We start from the raw sequence: 23,447 nt of genomic DNA, 5'->3' as shown, positions 1-23,447 counted from the left end.
TTTGTCATCGTGACAACGTTTGCTGAGGCCGAGATCACGCGATGGATGCCGAACACACGTTTGTGACGTCACGTGGCGTGTTCGCTCTCTGAAAGATGCACCAGAGGGCAGGCACGGCCAGCTATCCGGAGGCGGGCCGTGGCAGCCAGCAGATGCGCCACTTCATGTCAGCTGGTTCCCAGCCGTAGGAAGAGGTCCGTCTACAACGGCACGGGAAAAGAGACGGATCACGTAAACGGTGACGGATTCCCCCGAACATTCCACTATCGCGTCTGCCGCTTCCAAAATGCACGGAAACGTAACAAATGGCAACCAATGAGATTGCATTTCAAGGTTTACGAAATACAAAATACTTATTTATTTTTAAATTTTTTTTTAGATATAATGCTTTGCGATCACAGCACGGGCAGAATTTACAAATTTTCAAATTGGGTCCTAGCAGTGCTCCTCAAGGTCTTCGCAATGACTACTCGAATTAATGTCCAAGATACAGGCGCGTCCACGCTACACCTATTTACAACTGGACTGAAAGCTGATTGGTAAAAAATTCACGCGCATGTGCTTAAACTGTCACGATGGCATCATCTACAGGCAAAAATAAAACTACTGCGCGACAAACGAGTACACGCACACATGATCTTCTATCCGTTGTGTGCTCAACCATGTCTCGTAGTTATTAGCGATCGAAACTCTGATGGTATCTTGTCAGACAAGAAAGATTCGATTGGCTATCAATGTTGACAGCGATAAGATGTTTTCAAGTCAAAGGAAACCTTAGCTTCAAGGAAAAGGTGACGTGCCTGACCTTTCATTGGCGTCACAGGCACTGCGCTTCGAGCAGGAAGAAGAGGGCGGAGGGTCGGAGAAGGAAAGAGGATGGTTTGTTCGAAGGAGGAGAGGGGGTTATTTTTGACTAGCGTGTCCGCCCTGCTAGCTGCGATCGCACGATGTCGTCACGGGCGGAGCAGGTATTCGTGCCCTCCCCTCTCGATCCCCAGGCCTGGGGCACGAACAGGGCGACTGAGGGAGGACAGCCGGGCGACGGAAATAGACGCGCCACTGCGTCACCGCGGCACTTCCCCAGCAGTCGCGCATGCTTGTGGGAAAAGGGGGGGGGGGGGGGTGAATTAAAAAAGTGAGTGCGTGTAACTCCGTACACGTCATAGAAGCGAATCTTCTTTAACAATTCAAACCTGGACTTGTAAGTATACCGTAAGGGGTAAAAAGGCAGAGAATGAAAGAGAGAGAGAAAGAAGACAATTTTCTAAATAAACATTAATTAGCAAAGAAACATTACTCACTTCGAAAAAAGCTGAAACCCCGTTTAGTTGCCCTCTGCCCGAAAACTACCCTTGCTAGAGGCTAGCAAGTCGGAGTGGCGTCAGGCGCAGGCGGGTCCGCCTGCTCGCACTCGGACACGAATCAGTCAATACATTGGCTTTTTACTTCTGTGACGTGTGCCACCATCTCCTCCCGTTTTATTTACGTTTGCCTTTTTGCCGGAGTTGTAAATGTTAAGAAAACGCCCTTTTGGTAGTTGTTAACAAATCTAGTAAATTTTGTTCGCAGTTTCTAGCATTAGCGTTTAAACTTTATGAGTTTAATTTAATATTTGTTTTTGAATTTAAATATTAATTTTTGGCAAACAATTGTACTAAATTTAGTAATTTACTAACTACTTTAAATTTATTTAATTTCTGTTTGAAATGTGGAAGTTTCTACCGGACTATTTTCTACGTATCTGGGAATTACATGTAATAGGAAACTTGGTAAACTAACACTCGTTGCGCCGACTACTAGTTTCTACTTCTTGCAAAAAAAAAAAACACATTGATTGGAGGGCGACCAACAAAAAAAAATAAGATCCAGAAAAATATATTTGACCTCATAAAAATTCGCAAGCCTGTTACCAGGTGAGTTTATAACGTATTACATTGTAGACTGTCTTTAAATAATAAAGTCAGGAAAACGCACGTGTCTACCCATCTCTTCTCTGAATTATAATTTGACGGAAGCACAAAGAAGAGACAGCGGTGGACCAACGTCGCATCGACGAATAAAACGACTGAGGGCATCGAGGTCATTAGAAAGGGCAGTAATCGAACCCAGGTGATAGCCTCTGGCGTGAGGCGAGTGCTACGTAAGACCTTTTGACCACCGCGACATGCCTCAACGAATAGAGTTGGGAATACGGCAAAGGTTTTGGTCGATGGGTGGCTCGGAGGAGTGGGACGGGGGGGGGGGGGGGGGGGGGGTTAGAGAATTGCGAACACGGTGGGTGCCTGCGAACGCGCCGTCACATCGGCTGGTGTCGACACAGCTGCGAACAATGGCGGGCAGAAGGTCACCTTGCGACACAGATGACCGCTGTTTTGCAAGTCCCCCTCCCCATTCCGTGCTACCGCCCTTACCCTCCCCGCCCTCTTCTACAGTAACTACATGGCTACCACAACGCAAGGAAGATAAAAGAGTGGCAACTGAATGCTGTAACGAACGCTCTTATTTCCTTCGGAAATCCAGGAACTGCGCGGTATTTAGAGGCAACGTAACTACCTAAAAGCGTTAACTTTTTCAAAAGTAAATGTTGGCAACATTAAAACAATATTTAAATACAAAAAAAATGCATAAATATATTTAAATTAAAGCATAATTATAACGTTTCGTTCCTTACACAAATATGTATAGGCGATTCCATTTTAAAAGCTATGATTATATAATTGCTACCAAAATAATTCAACATTTACAAAAATACTCCAAAGCATAATATTTTCCCCATTATACTTGATACGACACTCCGTTAATAAAATAATTCCATAAATTCTAAACTAAGAATGTTAGTATAATTACGTCTTTATTTATGTTATTATGTTTAACACATTTATTAATCTCCTTATATTTAAAATTTATTTTTTGGTGTTGGCATTTCTCAACCGCATAGTTTTTTAGTGACTATATTTCGCCTGTACAGTTGTGCCACCCTGATGGCTACATTGTCAGCAGCCCTCCTTGGTGCCCTGTCCACGTGTCTCAAATTTGACAATTATAAAAGGTAATTCCAGTGGTGTACATTTCGCAAATGCAGCTTGCGAGGTAACACATGATGTTTGTTCTCGAAAACTGACATCCGCATGAACACTGCTGACAGAACAACAGTTGACCAGTGAAACTATGAACTGTCAAATTTGAGACAAGTTTCATGAAACATAGTACAAAAAAACTCTTAAATACACTTTGATGTCAAAATTAGCTATGTTAAATATACTCTTTACTCTACCAATTGCATAATCAGTTGGCAGTTTGCGTCGTTTTATGCGTATTTCGTGGTTTAACTACTAATATCTTACTATGAAATAAGGATTATCGTCCATAGACCAACATACCGTTGGCACGCTATGAAGAAATCACATGTTTGATACTTTAATTTTAAAAATAAACATAAAAAAACGTCCACACCTTAGAGTTACTACGTAAGCTTATTGCTAACTTACCATAATGTTTGACTACATATAAAATTTATAATTTTTTTTTATTGCAACGAAATTTCAATGCTGTAATTGAGAGGTTTTGTTTTACCATTCCGCAGTGGAAAAATATGCTTAAACTGTTCGTATTAATTTGGTTTTGAAATTTAGTACATTATTAAAGCAATTTTGCATCTTCAGAACGGTCGATATACAGCTTACAGTCATGTGAAAGATGCACTTAGCAGATCAGTTTGATGACTTAGACGACTATAGGTGTTATTTTCATCGATTTAAGATGGAAATTAAATACTTAACTTAATTATTATTTATAAGTTATTAGCTAGTGTGATGTTACATGAATCTATGATTGTTCATTTTACTACGCAAGAATTATCAGCTGTCAGTCTGAATGTTCACTGGAATACTTATTAAAAAAAAAAAAAGACACCTTATCTTGTACAAATGTGTACTGACTCACACTGACTATCGGGAGCAATGACTCGATACTTTTGAAAGCATCATACATGACTAATCGCAAACAATGATTTAACTTTTTTTTAAAATTCCTTTCACATGAAGCACTTTTTTAGAATTAAGCTTACCAATTTCGTAGTAACCTCGAACCACAATAGCACAACGGGCGCGACACGTATAAAATAAATTTTCAACCAATCACGTTCAACACGTCTGTGACGTCTTCACGACAAAATTCTCAGGCGCAGCAGACATTGCAAGCTGAACAGTTTTCTATTCTCTTGCCTCGTGGGTGGGATGTTACTGAAATGAGTGCCAGAAATTTGGTATTAAGGTATTATTGTTATTATCTGTGTTTTTTTTTTTAAGTTTTGTATGATAACTTGGTATGTTAAAATAGTTCGATTTTCCCCCAAGCAGTGATATTTTTAATTATTATTTTCTCAAGCAAGTCAATTAAAAAAATACCTGCAAATATTTATAACTTTTGTATTTTTGGTGCGTATGTCATGGCTGGAAATATTTTATGTATAATAGTTTATTTTTGTTGGTCGCTCGGGTAGAAACCGTGAAATATTTCGCTGTCGTATCGCAATATTTCGTTTTGCACCCGTTCCGCTATTGAGATCTCAGCACGGAACGTATTTAGTAAAATCGTAACATGGGAATATAATTTTTTTAAGTTTAAACATTTTAGATCTCTGTATATGGCATTTGATAGGTGTAATTACTTGGATGGAACCACGGTCACATTGAAAGGAAATGTGTAATAACGGTTTTACCATCTGTGGCGGATGGCGTGAAATAAATTCACAAAGAAAAATGGAATCTTCAGGGTATTAACGTTTAGCAAATTTTAACAAGATGGGCTTTATATTAATAAAAATTCCTTTTCGAAAATCAGGTTCAACACCGGGGTTTAATTTTTTTTTAATTTTTTTTTTTTTTTTTCGTTTCTATCGGAGGCATTTCATTATATAGTTTAAAATTTTGGGTCTGCAATTGGAATGATTCGATAGTCTACGTAGCTATCCGGCAGCGAAGTCTAGCGGTGGGTGCAGAATAATACGAGTGATTAACGTACAGAAATGTAGTTGAAAACAATATTTGCGTGTACTCATCAAGCTCGGCATTATTTTGAAGAATTCTACGTTAGAGTTCGTGTCAGAGTTTCTTATCGTAAGTGTATTTGCAACGTGGGAACACATGAATGTTACGCCTCTGTGGCGAGCACCGAAAGACTCTGTCTGCGCGCATCGTTCCCCGGTCCCGCAAACCCTGACCTCGGAGCGCTGCGTTCTGCGACTCAGGGCTGGAACAATGAATCTTCGTTGCAAGCGGCCGCCGGAGGCAGTAATTAGCATAATCGAGGTCGAATCAGTTGGAGAGTCCTCCAGCGGGCGGTTGCCTGGAGCGCGGACTTCTGCCGCGCGCGCTGACCAAGCTTGCCAACACTGCAGAGCGGACGGCGTCGTGCGAAAATGGGCCAACCCACAAATATTTAGAACTGAGTAGGTTGAGCCCAAAGTTGTTCGCGCACTTTCCGGTATTGTAGCGGTGTGTTGAATGTTTGACCGCTAGATGGCAACAAGGTGCTACGCAAGTGTCATAAAAATTATTATTAAGATGATTAATTTAAATACATAAAAATATTGAACCATATTGTCAGTGGTTTTTAAAGGATAACTTCACGCAGTGCCCTAACAATTAATTATAGTCGAAATCATTTGACTGAAAATAAGTCGAATATTTACTCCCATAAGATATAATTTAATTAGATACAGTTATTTTTTTTTCACTAACAGACATTTATAATGCAAGATGTTTCATCACGACGAAAGAAAGATGAGAAGGACACAAAAGCTTGGAACGTTGGTTAGATAAGTTTTACTTTGTATAGGTAGTGTCATTGAACCCTGCTGGTTAACCAATTTTTGTATAACACCGCCCAAGTATAATGCCTGCTTTCTTTCAGACAAACTATTTTTTTTAATATGAGCCACTGTTAATTTATGGTGCTGTGAAAAGTTTTTGTTGGACATTTATTTTGACAGTATAAAAAAGCTTGCAGTGTCATTAACTTATTGTAGAAAATTCATTAATGGCGGAGTTAGTTCCTTTTACTATAAATGTTTTGAAATGTAAGATGTTTCACCACGACGAAAGAAAGATATGAAGAAAAATTATAAGACACAAATGCTGGCGAATTATTAACAAGTATTAGGTTTCAGCCAACAACATGCCGCAGTGCAATCACCTTCCAAGTGATATTTTCATCAGCACACAGCACAAAGCAGATTGCCAGCGTTCTAAGTTCACGTAAGCGTGTGTTTTTACAGCCACGTACCCTGCCAGATAAGTTATCTGCCTGCCAGCCATCACGTGCCGGCCACTTACAGAGTCCGGCGCTGATAAACCGAACCTACGCGCAAACGTAACGTCCCCTCTACCAATGTTTCTTTCATAACAGCGTTTAAATGAGAAGGCCACGAAACCAAAAACCCCGACTTTCTGACCACTACGACAACCACACACCAACATCATGCCACGATCTAGCTGGCCGACTCAACAACTCTCAACGAAAGAAGAAAAAACAACATGTTTTCGTTGCTCGCCAAGGACAAAAACAACTGGAGCCGTTGGAAAAGCGTCTTCCGAAGAAACCTGAGGCACACGCGTTCACATGAGCCAACTTGCAGTCGCTATTTACTAAAAAACTACACGTGACAACAGTCTTATAACTGATCTCTGTTAGGGGAGTGGATGACCATCTTGAAGATTAATTTTGGGTTGGTAAATTTTCCTTGTTACAAGAATCGTTACTAAATTATTGAAACAGGGCTGTCAGCGCAACAAGGTGGTTTAACATCATCAATACTTTGAAGAATGTATGTTCCTTTCATAACACAAATTAAACTATTATTGAATTAAGAAATAGCGTTAGAATGAACTTCTTTAAACTGACCTAATCAGTGAAATAATTTTATCACAACGCTACCAGCTTCCAATGGTCAGAGGTGTAGGACTTCACGTGGCGAAAGACGGTGGTTATATATTCCAGCACACTTTGTTTGCAATCATAAAATGTTTGTACGACAAATGTTTTGTCACTAATTAATATTAGATGATATTTGTTTTTCAAATGTATAAAGAATTATAATATCAACTCACTTATGACCAAAAGTATTATTTATACAAAAATCCAACTAACTCTCTCTCTCTCTCTCTCTCTATATATATATATATATATATAATGTATATATACATAATATACGATATACACTTAGACCACAAAGCACGAAATTTGAAGGTGGCTGTAGTGTGCAAAAACATTTAAGTAGAGCGTATTCGTTTCACTTTAATTGCTTTAATTGCCAATGTATAAAAATGCCATTTTAGAGTGCTCATTGTTATATGACAAGGTCACGTATTTTTGCGAGTTACAGGGGGTTCGAAAACCACTAGGCACGTGCGAAAATTCGACTAAGCGAATCAATCGACACTTTTTTCAACATTCGATTTGATTTCGCCAGGAAATTTCCTATTAGTTTTATTTAAAGCTTCGGTTGTGATTGAAAGCTTCGCGTCTGATGTGAAACTTCGAGTTTGTTCCAAAGCTTTAAAACATTGAAACATTTAAAACATTCGCTCATGGAAGAGTATTTATTTTTTCTTTTTTCTATATGTTTTGATTAAATAAATTTGGTTAATTTAAAAAAAGAAAGAAGGCGCTCGGTTTGTTTTTATGATTGCTCAATATTAATATTATGCATAGCTGTTTTATAATTTTTAATGAATGCATCGGGTCCAATTGGTAAATAACTTAATGAGTTCAAACATTACAAAGTCTAAAATATTAATGTTTTGCTTGTAGAATAAGTTTAATACATCTTTACCCGGAAAAATATAGGCAAATTCGATTCGACTTCGCGAATAATTTAAATATTCGATTCACTTGGCATCAAAAAACTAGTGTAACTGGCTCGGGGTCATCAAGTGCATGTCTATATCACTGCATTCCAATCACCAACGTGAAGAATGTGTACATGTGCTTCAAGTCTACGTTCCTGCCCAACGAATCAACGAAAAGAATCGTGGCTCTAACCTTTCAGAGATGGCAAAACTGTCGTTCCCTACGGAGCAGCAACCCGCGCACGTAGCGGTGTTGCGTGTTGCATAACACTTGGGCTGTTGCTTCGACACTCTTGCCGGGCGGATGGTGGGAGGTTTGCTTGTCTCTTAAGGAATTGACAGGCGCCACGACGGATGACTGAAGCCTGCCTCCATAGCACAGTCGGGCGCACAACGGCTTTATGTTCGAGGGGTTCCGGGTTCGAGACCCAGGTAAAGCATGCGATTGAATTTGTGTTAAATGAAACTGTCACGTCACAAACTACAAAAGACCCAACGAACAGTACCAAAAAAAAAAAAAAAAGTGTTTGGATCACTCGGTTCGCAACCAGCTCGGGTACGATTTACTTCTGGGTAGCTCCAATATTTTTTTTTTCGCAAATAGGAAAGTGGCAGACGTTACCTCGATGCGATGGGTTTTTTCGTAGTAATTCTGGGTTTCCCCTACAAGAAATACATACATTGTAAATTTGTACAATACATAGCGATGATTATGTTGTTTAAATGAAATACGTTTTTGGAAACAAAACTGAATACATCTTGTCACGCTTACGAAAATTGGAGCATTATTGTAAATTTTGATTGATGTTTCATGTAAGCAAAAACGTTTTAAACCGTGGAAAAGATAGTCGAATATTCATCAATTAGACATTATTTTGTTTTATTACACTTATAAATGTGCACAGTTAATACTGGAAAGCTATTCAAGGAACGATTTGCCAATAATTGTAACTATTGGAGTTACTGGGACAACACAAAGCATAAATGCCCGGGTAAGAATCCGAAACCAGTATTTCCGCGAACACTTTTTTGTAGTAATACAGTTGTTTTAATTTAAAATACAAATGACAGATATTTGTAATTTTATAAGATTTTGTTTCATATAAAAAATAAAGTGCATAAGACCTCATTGTCTATGATAACTCCTGATTTTAACGAGGCATGAAGCCGCAATTAACTAAAGTAAGTTATTGCAAAGTTGGCTACCATTAAACTATAATTAGGAGGCTTAGTAGTGAGTATCCATACACATTTTTTTGTCATTTGTAACATGAAGTATTTTCATCAACGTTCGTTGATAATGATAATTAAAGAACTGAATAATTTCCATTATTATTGCCATCAGGGAAGACTCCACATTATTGTTTAAAGTCTGGATGTGAAAATTGTTGGTGGCTGCTACAAAGTTACATATATTGTTGCAAGTTTGTTTGCTTCTAGTAGTTTGTTGCATGTCAAACAACCTACGAATCACTGATGGATGTAATTAAAATAACAGCTTGAATTCTAGGATATTGGTTAATAATAATGGCGATTTTACAGGTACCTATGGATAAAGTTATGAACAGCAAGTGTGATCTCACACAAGTGTATGGCATATGGCTGTTAATGTTCTATTTGCAAAATACTTTCATTTATTTTATATTAAAACTTTTCCAATATTTTTACAAGAAAAATACTTGCCATTCTATTTTTTTTTTTTTTCGTAATAAAGACTGGGTTACTAAACTCACTGTTCTTTGTTCTGTGCCTCGTTTTAATAAGCAGCGAGCTGATCCGAAATTTCAATTTCAGTCTATCTACAAATACTTAAATCATACCACAAGTAGGTATAGGCCTACTATCGACAGAAACCCGGACATTTCGCAGATTCTTTTAATCACAAAGGAGGTTGCAAACAATTATACCTTCACTCCCTTAGGGGCAGTCAGCTACCAGAGTAGAGTGACAGAATCATATCGATCTACTTAAATAAGGCGAAGAGTCTATATTTTAAAGTAGCTGATAGGGAAGAATATGATGGTAGAGTATACATAGGAATGTGAATTTCAGCCTGACACCAGATGAATCCGCAATATATCCGGGTGCCTAAATACATGTTTTCATTTAATTTTGATTATTTTGTTTTGTTTTTGAATAAATGTGTTACTTTAAGTTACATAATATTTAATTGAGTTTTCATTAAATTTAGCTTTTAAAGTATTAAATTTTTTGTGAATTTTTATAGTTAGGTTTTAAAGCATTTTTATTTCCTGTAGAACAATATACATAAATAAAAAGTTGTGTAAATTATGTAAAGAAAAGAAAGGAAAATAAATAGCAAAAGTCGTAAACGCGCGCTCTAGGAAAAAGAACAATGGCCAATAATATTCTTTAGAAGTCGTAGAGCCGGCTTTGCGAAACATTAGCCTGCGCTCACGCAACCCTCGTGCTCATTGGCTGTGGCGAAAAGGAGATCACAATCGCAACACGCAATGCGATGAATAGTCTTTCCGAAAGTACCTCACGTAACAATAGCTACCCAGACATTTTTATATTATTTTTTTCCATTATAATATTCGCTAGGGCAAAAAGAATGTGTTCAGTTTAATTTGTCATTAGAAGCACAGTTAGAATCAGTGCCTACACAGTTTATGTCTCTCCAAAAATAATACTTTTATAAAATAAAAATTTCCGTTTTACTTTTTGATATGATATTCCTAACGAAAATTATCTATCTATTTTAAATTATTTAAGAAAAAATATTTCTTACTTGTATTTCTCTTGAGGCGGTCATTAAATTAGCTGTAGGAATATTGCCAAACATTTACTTGATTTTTTTTAAGTAAAGAAGGCCATATTTTTATTTTTTAGATTTTCGTAACGCCTTATAACCTTGTCATTAATGTCCGTCAATACAAAGTACCAGAGCAAATAATGCTTGAATTTCAACGGATGTTACGTTGAAACATGTTAGTTAACTACAGCGTAAACCAATGGCAGCAAAATAAGTATATCTATAGTTCTTATAGTACTAACGTTTTTGTTCATGATAGACAAACTGTGTGTATGCGTTTGCTGAACAACAAACTGTTGTAAAAGCGTTGTTTTGGGAGAGGAGCAAAGCGTGCGTGAGAGATACGAGATGCTGGAATCACAGTCGCGTGACAGGTGCCATGGGATGGATGAGAATATTTTTCTAACCAATCACGTTCGACATATCAGCCACAAAAATGGCAAACGCGACTGGCTAAGAGGTTTTTATCGCCTACTGCATTTCAGTTACAAATAGTGCGTGGGAGTTTTGTTTCCGAACATTTGTTAAACTTGTGCAGTGGTAATAAAATTATTGTGAACGTATATTTTTGGCTTAATTTACTAAATTTGTTTGGGATACATATTAAATACGTTTAGTTATAACCTTTTTTATAATGAATACTTATTTGGATAAAACAAATTTTTTTCTTAAAATGGCCAGATTGAACAAACTTGTACTCATTGGTGGTTGTCACATATGGGCAGAGACCGGGAAAATTCACAAATTTATTTCGTGATAAGCCAAAAATTCAAATATATTAATAATAAATTAAATCAAATGTATCACAGTGGTATCGAAACACACGTTTCCCAGTTAATACGCCTCAAAAGTCAGCAGCTAAGGAACACGTGACGTTTGCCCGAGTATGCAGAGGATCGTGGAGTCTATCCTGGAGGTCGGTGGTGAACACGCGAATTTTTTCCGGTCCCTACATCTGGGATGGACTCCACAGTCCTTTGCATACTCTGACAAAAGTCACATGCTAATCGGCTGCCGACTGGTGAGACGTCTCAACGTGGCAGCCGGTGATTCGGCTATTATTTAGTTAAGGGTTTGTTCCATTGTCCAGGAGTGTTTGTTCCCTAAGAACTGTGTCCCAATAGAGGCATTAGCTCAGAGGTAAACACATTTGAATTTCTTGTCATATCACGGAATGAATCAGCGGAAAATTTCCGGCCCCTAGCAATGAGTGGTTCGTTTCTGTTGGTTGCGTGGCGTGGGTACGACGCCGCGGTGCTGGCGGCCTTCCTGTCGCAGTGCGTCGCTGTGTCGCAACTCCGGCGAGGGACGGGGCCGGGAGAAGTCGCCAATGCCGTGTGAACCGTCCGCCCGCCTGATTGGCCGCCGGCCTTCAGCCGCGCCGGCCTATGGGGCTGCGGCTGGGGCGAAATCATAGCTTCCAAGTGTCCTTCCGCCTGCGTCGTGATGAGTCCCACAATCACGCGACCATCGCAGTCGCTCCGTGCCTACACAACCTTTTTTTTTAAATGGAACAGAAATATATTTGTAAATTTGAACATTTACACAATAAAAAAATGTATTACCACAAAATAGTGTTCGCAGTATTCCTGGGTTCGGATTCTTAACAGGGCATTAATGCTTTGTTTTTTCCCCAGTACTTCCGACAGTTTAAGTTATTCGCCAAACCGTTCCCTGAAAAACTTTCCAGTAATAACTGCGCACATTAATAAGCATAATATAATAAAATAAAGTCCAGCTGTAGAATATTTGACTACATATGTTTTCCATTGTTTGAAAATATTATGCTTGAATGAAACATCAATTAAAATATAAAACAATGCGCTAATTATCGTAGGAAATATCATTATTATCAGGAAAGAAAGTACTTCATACATGGAAAAATAACCATAGCCATGTGTAGTCCAAAGTTACAATATCTTTCTTGTAAAAATATTTCTTGGCACTGGTTTACAAAGGAATATTTTGTAATAGTTCAGAAATTATTTTTGTACAATCATGTAGCGCGTCTCATTCATGTTGTAATGGATATACACCCTCTCGTTCCAATAAGCGATGTCTGCGACTAGCGATGTCCTTGATGCCAATTATAGGCGATGTAGCACAAAATTAGACAATTTGTTTTTATTTTTCAGAAAAATATTGTAAGGTTTTGAAAAGTTTTTTTGTGAAAAGTCTGAATTATTTTCTGTTGTAAAGGAAATTTAAATTGATGATTTAGAAAATAATGCAGCTATATGATTAATTAGTGGAAAGCAACTAATATATGTCGCTCAGTAGTATCACTTAGAGTGAAGATAGAAACTTCTTCCGATGAAGTGTCAACATTTGTGGATAAATCATTTGCTCTGATACTCCACAGATTTAAAAAATTAAATATAACACTCGCATGTTCTAGCTTACATGTTGATACTTGTCTAATTTATGCCAGAGTGCGTGCAATATTTTCCATTTAATAATTGAAGTCTAAATGAAAACGAATTCTTTGCTGATTTGTTTACATCGTTTACTATTCTTCCTTGCGAGTTACTTTCAAAAAATTAAACATTAAGCTTTAGTAGGATCGGGAAAAATTCGCGTTTTCCCTGACTAGGATAGACTCCACTTTCCTCTGTATACTCGGGTAAAAGTCACCTGTTAATTGGCTGCAGACTGGTGAGATGTCTCAACTTGGTAGCCTGTGATTCGATACTTCGGTTGTTGGTTTCTTATTTTCCCAGAGTGTTCCCGGTAATTTGTGTGCCAATAGCAGAAGAAGTGTGGAAGTATACGTATTTGAATTCTATCCTACCGAGAAAGGCATTCCGTGAATTTTTCCGGTCCTTAAAAATTAGCCTTTATACGAGTTTGGTTTTTTCTGCTAACCAGAGTGGCCTTAACTTCAGGAGACCACCTCCCCTCCCCTCCACACTCACGCACACACACATACACGCCATAGAACAGCGAGTCACTTGCGGTCGCCTGGTCATGTTTCGCGGCCCAAGGACATTATTTTTTGTTTGCAACCTTCACAAGTACGATTGGAAGGGGGGGGAGGGTGGGAGTTGATCTAAAAAAGGCGTCTGAGCACTTGCTCACTGTACACATACATACGTACACACACACACGCAGGCGGCGCAGATAAGATAACCACAGGTGGGGCGCGAGCTGTTGCGCAAGTGCCGGCTGCAGGGGTGGTGACGCAACGTGCCGGGCGGGTCACGTGGCTGGCGGTGCTCGGGAGGGGGAGGGGGTAGATTGTCGAGGAGGGAGGGAACCCCCGTCCCCCCACCCCCGGCCCAACCTCTTGTTGCCGGGAGGCACCGCTGCGCGCTGCTTGCTGCGTCAACAGCGCACAGCTGTTTGATAGTTTCGAACACATGTGGAGTGTGTGCGTGCCGTAAGTTCAACCCCGCGCTTTGATCCACCGACTCCTCCCGCTTTACTCAAGTGACTGACGTCTTCGCTCTACGTACTCACGTGTGATGCCAATTTTAATGTATCACATTTATACTTTCTTCGACATAGTTTGGGAAAAAATATGGACAGCGAAAATTTACACTAGTTTGCCCGAATTTCCCTAGAGTAGGTGATCATCGGGGGGAAAAATATTTAAATTCAGAAAATGGTATTTTTGAGTACTAATTGTGACGAAAAAAAAACAGGTATTTTTTGTTTATGTCGCTAACTACTGTTCATGCTATTTAACATTGTTTTTATATGTAGCTAACCTAATATTCCAAGCTGTTTGAAACGTTAAACTACGTACCTACTTGAAATATTGCAAAACATTTTAACAGCATTATCAAATAGAACAGGGAAACAAAAAAAAATATTATTTTCAGAAACTAATTAAAAGTTATTTTCAGAAGACTACATGCTAAATAAACCAATTGTGCTCCCCGAGCAAGAGCGGTTGCAAAGGATTCGGGGGGGGGGGGGAGGGGGGGGGGGGTTGTTTGTGCCTTCCAAAGCCCGAAATGTATAAATAGATTTTATTTTCGAGGGTATATTTAGGTTACTTAAATAATTAAATTCATGTGATAAACACATTTTTCGTGAAAATCTGTATGGAAATATTAAAGTTCAGTATGTGAGGTATATATTTTTTTAATATTCCAAAGCAATTTCTCATATGCATTCTTTTTTTTTGTAACATAGTCCCTCCTGAAACGTCTTCCTGGATCATGCCGGGTTTTTGGCCATTTAACTACTCGTGATGACACCCCGGGAAGAAGTAAACCAAAACTGCGAAGCTTGTTTATTTTCAACTTTAACACACAGCCCGAACCAAGTAAATCTCTCTCTCTCTCTCTCTCCCCCCCCCCCCTTCCCAATCATACATGTACAAGTTTCCTTTGGGGTGAAACCAATATGTACGCGACTCGGAAAACCGTTGCCTCGTGCGTGACGTCTGCATAAACGACATTGAAAAACTTGGTGACCTAAATGTCAAAATCTAGAGCTGTTGAATGTAAAATAAAAACTACTATGCAGGAAATTCTGAAACTATTAAAGTATAGTTTCTGATGAGTTAAAACACGAGATGCGAAACAGGCCGTGTGAAAAATAAATGCCTCTCGAGCATCATTTGGCCGCTAAACGTTCTAGAACGTTTCGTACTGGGATGTACAAGCTGTATGCCGCAATTGCGTAACCAAACGAAATCTGCTAACTGACGCAGCAACTGATAAAGCGGTGGGTGTCACTCAATGACGAAATATCAACGGACGATATTGCGAAAACCTCTTGGCTGCCACGTCACACTGCGATTGTGTCCCATCAATGTCAGCGCAGTACATTTTTACTTAAGCTTGGGATTTGACATTCACGATTTAGTATTTGCAACAGACGCTACGTAGTCTTGAGACTTGTCTGGACACACATGAGGTGCACAGAGCTTCAGATAAAACCACGCGCAAGTTGTAATCCAAAGCAATGCTCGCTGATAAAATGACTGGCGCGTAGGGGCGATCAGGCCCTCTTATGCACGTGAAAGTGTCGTATTTAACGTCTCTGCGGTTGCTAACATCGAGTATGCAACGACTCTTAGTATCAGAAACTAAACAAAATTTCACCGGGACCACGCTGGTTTGGAGTCCTGGTCCAACATCCTGATTTTTGTTTTCCATTTTTGTCTTAAATAACTAAACTCAAATTCTAGAATGTTTGCTTACTGTTATCTCCGTATTCCAAGACGTGTGGACAAGGTAGCTAATAATCACTGCCTTGTTGGGATACGACCGTAACCTAACTCGCGGGTCGTATTCCAGAACGTGTCCAAACCGAATGCCAGTAAGGAATCAAATCGGCAACTGTTTTAACAAACGGTGCCCCTGCGTGAGGCTACAAACTGGTTTAAACGCATTCTATCTGACGTTTCGCAACCATCAATACAATTGGTATGGCAAAAGGACTAAAGATAGCAGCACCGTCGCACAAAAATAAACTGAATATTTCATCAAGCTGTTCATGAACTCTGTTGACGGAACAACAGTAGCAGGATATGTATAACATTGGTAGGTAGTACCTACTCTTGAGAGCCATCAATTTTGAGAAAGGTTACAGGGCACAGACTATACCTGTAAAGAATGAGTCTGAATTCCACCTACAAACTTAGGCTGCAGGTTCATCACGACAAAAAAGTTGGAAACCGCTATATGACTTATTGTCTACAATGCTTCCCAAGGTTGGTATACGTATTTGGAGTTGCAGCTGAACAACATTTGTATTGCAAATAATGTATAAATTATTCGATGTAGAACAATTGCATTACATTGACTTGACTTAAATTCTACAACCACTGCGAATTGGTCGTTGTGGCAAAATTATTGGGGTACTGACACTTCAAAAAATTATGTGGAAAATAAAGGTGTTACTCCCTAATGTTTCCAAGAATAAATTTTTCTAGAGCGACAAAATTGAGCTGTTTTTGAACATCCATCTTTAATACTTTGTCTATAATTTACAATAAAAATATTGTTAAGCTCTAACTTCAAAGACGTATACCATCCTTAGGAAGCACTTAAAACAAAAAATCGTATGGAGTTTTGTCGTGATGAACCTGCAGCCGAAATTGTTGGGTCGAATTCAGACGCAGCCTGTATAGCCACTGGCGCAGAAGCTGGGTGTCCTTGGCCAACAGTAAACATTGTTCGTCCGGCGAGCGAGCTAAGCAGAGTTCAACTCATTCAAATTCCTCCTGTTCCTCGTTTCAAGATTTCGCTAGAGTCGAGCAGCTACTACACTCTAAACATTAATATGTGAACACTACTGAGAACTAGTGACATTTGATTGAAGTTATTGTTTGGAAACAAACTGTAATGCAAACCGATTCATATACTTTCACAATCGTAAATTTCGCGCTATATTCTGGTGTCAAGTTTTACTTCACAAAAGGCGTGCATAATCAAGTCGATGTCACCTGTTCATTGGTTGCCGTCACATCTGAGTCGCGCACGATTAGGTTGGAATTATTTTACAAGTGTATAGGTCATTGTCTTCCAGTACTCCGTGGCGTGTCTAATAACCCGGGATACGATAATTAAAATATTAATATAGTTTCATTCTAGACCGTCGCAAAAAAAACAACGCGAAATTTGCAGGTGCCTAGTCATGGTTTTTATTCCATTGCGAAGTATAAGTCTAGGGCACGCTTCTGGAATTCAGTTCTAAGCAGGAGCAGATTCAAAATGGTTTCAACGGTCGCCAAACAAGTCGCGGGTTAAAGGCCGGCACGCGGACAGGCTATCTCGCGGCCAGAGGGCACGCACAATCGACGGTTAAGCTAATTCCTCGCCACGGTCTGTTCACAGTGAAATCAACGGCTGGCTGATAAGTAGAGCCACGATTGTTTCAAAGCATTCGTTAGGTAGCACTTCGATGACTGGACTGCAGTGCTATTGACACGCCCCAAGACAATCCTGAGTCAGTTACAAACAAGGAGAAGAATCGCTTGTCCAACCACGTGCAGCCTGCTAAAAAGGATGTGACCTTTTGATCAACCAATAAAAACGCTGAAATGGCTTGATTGTATATAAGAAAAATCAGTCAAGTCTGGAGTGAAACGAATCCGCAAATAATTGTGGCCCCTGCTGATACGCCGTGTATTGTCGCCTGACAGCTATTTAAAGTGAATGGTGTCTGAAAAATATTTTGCTACTAAAAGGTCACGTTATTTACTCTGGAGTTATAATAATGAATTCACAACAGAACTAATAGAAGATTGGTTATAAATAGTTTTACCAATAATTTGATGGTGTTTACTTGATGGTTCTGAGAAACATGAAGGTCTGTTCATGCTCGTAGTTCTAGCCTATCGTGAACAAAGAGGACGTAATCGGTTGTAAAGTTTTGAATTAAACGTTAAATGGCTATTACCATAAAAAAACTTTATTTTTTGGATACCATTCGTAGATTAATAAAATGTTTAAAAAACAAACAGAAATAAACCTAGCATATATTTGGGTGAACACTTCTCCCTGTTCATTACTGGCTCACGCTCGCTCGTCTAAGAGAGCTGTAGGCTAATAATCATTTAGTGAAGTAATTCTACTTTGCCACCGAATGTATCCAAGAAACCATCGTGCCTGTAGCAACAACAGTTACTTTAAAGGGCTTTCGTAATAAAACGCCAGTCACTTATTTCAAGCAAGATCTAAATACTTCGTATTCCATCTATGGAAACACGGAAATTTCGGGTATTCTTTTAGTCACAAGGGCGATTGCAAACACTTATACCTTTGAATTTCTTTGATAGTTGGGCCATAATCATTCCGACACATGTATACCTTTGCATTTATTTGCTCATTGAATCACAATTGTTTCGACTGCAGGCCAGTAAGCTACCAAATAGCAGTAGAGTGACAGAATCACATTGACCCTCTCAAAAGAAGGGGAGGTTCTACGTTAAGAAATAAACCAATAGGAAAGCATGTGAGGATAGAGTATACATAGAACTGTGCATTTCAGCCGGACGCCTGACAAAACCATAACATTTCTTGGTCTCTATCAACTAAAGTCCTGTACCTCTTTAGGCTCAGTCGGACGTCAGATTGGTGGGAGAAGGTGAATATATACTGGTGCGTAGCACGGTTCTAAGTGCTACAATTCCTTGCGAATGATCGCCTCTACGCGCAAGGATTCGAGCATACCGTCGACGACTGTTCTTCGGGGTGCTCAAATTTGGTCCTGTTGGTTTTTTACATACGGTTCATGAAGAGATTGCGTGTGCAATGAATCGAAAACGTTCATATAGACAGCAACCTGAATATATTTTAAGTAAAGACCAGGATATTTCGTGGCTTCATTTGGTGTCAGTTTTAAATTCACAGCGCTGTGTGCTTTACTCTTATATGCTTTCCTATTGGCTGATTTATTCATGTAGAACCTCTCATTTTTTATTGTGTCGATGTGATTCAGTCACTCTACTGCTATTTGTTAGCTGACAGGTCCGCAGTTGTAGAGTGGAGTGTGGAAGCGATGACTGGGGACATGTATTTTTTCAGAAAATGATTTCAAGACTAGCTGAGAGTTAAAAGACTATAAAATATTCTGTGTTCGTGAGAGGCCGAGTATCTTTCAGGTATAGGTTTATGTCTACTGTCAGCACACAAATCAAAATAATCCAGTGCAAAAATAAGCGCGTCCTGAATCGTCCGTTCAAAAAAGGCAATGACTTCTGTAGCAGACAGCCACCAACTACAACGACCAAACAGCTGGTACGGGTATATCATATTTCAGTCTAATGGGCCTTCAGATTTTTTTTCTTTGCGAGATATGCCTGCGCCTAATTATGACCCACTCATCAAACAAATGAAATGTTTGCAATCTCCCTTGTGCCTAAAATAATCCGTGAAATTCCCTGGTCTCTAGCTTTCAGCAATGTCGAAGGGTCTCCAGCGCATAACGTTTGTGCGAATTATGTGCAAGGAATGTATTAGGTGATTGTATGACATCACCGCACAGGTATAAATAAGAGTGAATTTGCGGACTTCAACGCAACTCAAGAGAACGAACAGTTCTCCGTAGTCGCGTATTACCGGATCTTCATGGAAACTACGCCGGATTCTGACTCGCTAGTTCCGTGTTCTGTTGTAAACAATATAAACATACGTAAAGAAGGACCAAGACTGTGCAGGGCAGTCAAAAGAGATTCACAAAGACGAATATTGCCAATCTTTTGCTAATAGAATTCACAAGGAACCTTGCAAGTAATGCGATGTGAACATATCACGTTAGAGTTATGTCCATGGTAACGTATATTATAAAAATTAAAAAAAAAGTAGAACTGTGGGGTTTGTAAAGTTGTACATAAATTATACGGAGAGGGCCCGAAAATATCGCTGACCTAGTGGGTGTGTATGCTATGTTCTTAGCAAGAATTTTTTTAAAAGTTTTGTTAATACTCAAATATGCAACTTGAGAGTTCAAGGTCGAAGTATGTGTTAACTCTGTCCCTACTCCTAAATACAAGGAGATCCCTTGATGATTTATAGCAAATCATTTTAGTAAATTTTAGGGGAAAACATTTAGCAGCGTAGAGGCGGAATCATTTTTTTCTTGTCCGTACTAAAAATGAATGAGAAAATTGCTAAATATTTATCTTGTAAACAACGAACGTCTGGAAAAAATTCTGCAAGACCGCCTGGTCACAGGTGTATTAGCGTCAGCGAGGCGCAATTACAAGTGCAACGCTCGCTCGCTGGTGATTCTAGCGCGGTTATCACCTGTAAGCACAAGACTCTGATCTCGTCGTGCATGGGTCAACTTCATATCTGAGTGGTAACCATAACATTATATAGCGGAGAAATAAAGTTACAGGTGTAATGCAAGGTCTATAGTGCTTTCAAGAATCTGTATCGGATGGTTCATCCCAAAAATAAAATATTAGGATAACAGGCCTTTGAGCAATTTTCACTCTCCTAAATAATACAGTTTAGAAATAAAATACGAAAACAGAACTGCTCATCCGCCCTCGGCGTATTATTAAATATTTTTCGTAAACTGATTCTACTCGGATATCTTGAGCAGTTTTTAAATCGCAAGGGGTTTTATTTTCCTGAAGCCCTTCCCACCGTATGTGCCCGGGTGGAGGCACCCTTTTAAGAGTTCCGCGAGAACACACGTGAAGTGCCGGCTAGCTCTATCAGCCGTCGTGGCAACAAGGAGGGGCGGTGAAGTTATAGCCGCGGTGGGAGGGAGAGAGGAAGGGAAAACTGCAATGACGAAGAAAGGAGTAAACGATAAGGAAGGGGGGAGGGGAAGTGCGCACGATATTTCGGCGAGCACACAACCCCAGTTAAAGCCCCGGAACACGCCCGCTGTGGGCTATATCGATCGCCGCGGGGATCTGCCACCCACACGCCTGTAAACCTACCCCCCCCCCTTCCTCAACAACTCTCTCCACCAACTTCCTTGGACACCCCGCGAATCCCAAAACCGCCCACCACTGGAGGCCCCGTGGAAAACACCACAAAATGCCGTACCTTGTTGGAGAAAAGCGTGGGTTTGGACCCTCCGCGGGGGCATCCAAGCCACTCCCCTCATCCCCGGGGGTCACGGCCAGGTACCATATGGGGCGCAGCTCGCCCGGAACATACGTCACTGCCGGTTAGGCATGTCGCGCAATTCCGAGCGCAGGCCCGGCGTGTGAGAGCTCCTGCGACAGTTCCTCACTTCGTGGACCTCTTTAGGTATGCCCTCCTTGCGGTCGTCTAGTCTAAAAATACCCTCCTCCCCTCCCCCTAACCTCAAGCTCTGAAAAAAAAACTCCGTACTTTTGACCGTGCAAAATAGTGACTGCAATTATTAGTCTACCGCAGGTTCATGAAGAGTCACCGAGTCACGCAAAGATGCGGCAAGCGCGCTCAAGCTCAACCGGTCAGCTTTTGCAGTTAATAAAAAAAAAATGGTTCTCTCATAATGATCCGAAATTTGCAAAAAAAAAAACTGTTGCCTACATGTAAAAACTACTATTCCGGCAGACGAACTAGACTTGGCTTGAATAAAAGAGCATGATAGTACTATCACTACATAAATTTTAACTATAGAACTAATATTCTCTACGCCAACAGGTATTTATATTAAAATTTAGCTTGTTTTATATTTCAATTCAAGAAACGTTCCGCTTGGTCGCTGAGAGTTGATACAGAATAACATATTTCAATAAAAAACAAATGAAGTAAAGTAATACTTACATGTTCGTTGTGGAAAGCCCCGTGTCTTCTCGTTGGCGCACTGCGCACTTTTATTTTATTTTTTTTTTTTTTTGGTGCTTGCGGCTTAGAGCGCGGTTGGTCGCTAAGCCCCGGGACGCAGGGCCGTATGTATCGCACAGTCACTAGAACGCACTGTGTTCCCACTCGTGGTCGAGGCGGACAGTCCGACTGACAGACGCACCGCGCAGCGTAGTCACGCCCAGACTGAGGCCTAGCGCTGGAAAGCCTCGGCACCACTTCCTCCCTCGCCGGGAGCTTCGTGAGGGGTATTGCGCGAGTGAGAGGGGGGGGGGGGGGGAGCGGAGGCGACGCTAGCGCCGCGCCGCGGCGGCCGGCCGCAGCTGCGCGCAGAGGTCACGCCAGGGGGACACGTATGGGGCTCCGCTCCGGCCAGTCGCCGGGTGCGGGCCGAGCGGAGTGGTTGTGTGTGTTGCGCGCATGCATGTCTTGTCTCTTGGAGGCCGTCGTGAGTTCGCACGCTTCACGAAACATTCCTTTCCCGTAAATTCTTCGGAAAGACACATGCCTCGTCCCGATTCTGCATTACCAGAGAGGAAACCGATTGGTGTACCTCCAGACCTTCGGCGAAACGTCAAAAAGTGGGGAACGGTTCAGAAACGTCAGGCAAAATTTTGCGTGATTAAAAATAAATAAATCAGCCTAGAAATTTACATTGAGTAACTTTGGCAATAAACGCACTATTTTTGTTGCTTTCGTCATCGTGGTTGTTTATATTGTTTCTGGAACATATGACTACCAATTTTTAACTCGCAACGGAAGTTATTTTGCTCAATATAGGTACATTTGCACATTTTTTTTTTTTTTTTGGTCACATATTGCTGAGGGATCGCTATATATTTAGTGTCATGTTAATGTCGCGTCATTCCACCCGCTGCTAATCCAAACAGCTCAACGGCTTGGACTTGCTTTAAGGACGAAAAGAAAAAAATAGTGGAAGGGGAGGAAGATGAATCACTCGTTTCTGTAAACACCGTTTAGCTGCTGTGAGAAAAAAAAACACGGGGAGCGGGTTGTAAATAATAACCCTTGCTACTGAAATAACTCGATTAAGGATAGACCCTCCGAAATTTTCTTCCCCAAAACATCCGAGATGTAAAAAAAAATCCTTTGAGAGATTACAAAAAAATCTACTTCAGGTAATACCTAACCTTTGAAATCGTTTCAATTTGTTTTTGCAAAAAAAAAAAGTTTTATTTTAATTTTTTTAGTCCAACTTTACTATCTCAAATAAAAAAAGTACATAAAAAACAAGTCTAGCCAGACACTGGAAATGCGTAGAAATAACCTTTTAAATATTGTAATATTTCAGAATTTTGGAGTAACCATTTAACTGGTCATTCTCTCCATCCCCCTTCCCCCCTTACAAATCTTGGTACCACCTTCCAAAATTCTTAAAATTTCGCAAGTGGGTCCACCACTGATTAATGGTCAACAAATATTAGGTCAGATCGGTGTGGTCTCATTGCGATTTATTAAAACATTCAACCACTTCCGTTTATTTTTTAGGAAGCTTACTCCATCCATTCGCTAACCGATTTACTTTATCTTCTCCCCTCTGTCCCCTCAGGCATCATCTCGTGGGAAGTTTCAAGAAACCAGATA

At 40.0% G+C, this 23,447-nt stretch overlaps 1 protein-coding gene across 1 annotated transcript in view; it reads right to left on the bottom strand.

Moving 5' to 3' along the window:
• Window positions 1-22,051, bottom strand: part of LOC134530886 (protein Tob1-like) — a 45,057-nt gene extending 23,006 nt beyond the window's left edge. The window contains exon 1 of the mRNA XM_063366163.1: window positions 21,804-22,051. The gene's annotated coding sequence lies outside the window, so the exon portion shown is untranslated. The remainder of the gene's footprint in view (window positions 1-21,803) is intronic.
• Between the last annotated feature and the right edge of the window lie 1,396 nt (window positions 22,052-23,447).

The sequence above is a fragment of the Bacillus rossius genome, chromosome 3 (genome assembly GCF_032445375.1).
Source record: "Bacillus rossius redtenbacheri isolate Brsri chromosome 3, Brsri_v3, whole genome shotgun sequence".
Taxonomy (NCBI): domain Eukaryota; kingdom Metazoa; phylum Arthropoda; class Insecta; order Phasmatodea; family Bacillidae; genus Bacillus; species Bacillus rossius.
The sequence above is the reverse complement of the archived record's forward strand: the minus strand, read 5'-3'. Positions and strand labels throughout refer to the sequence as shown.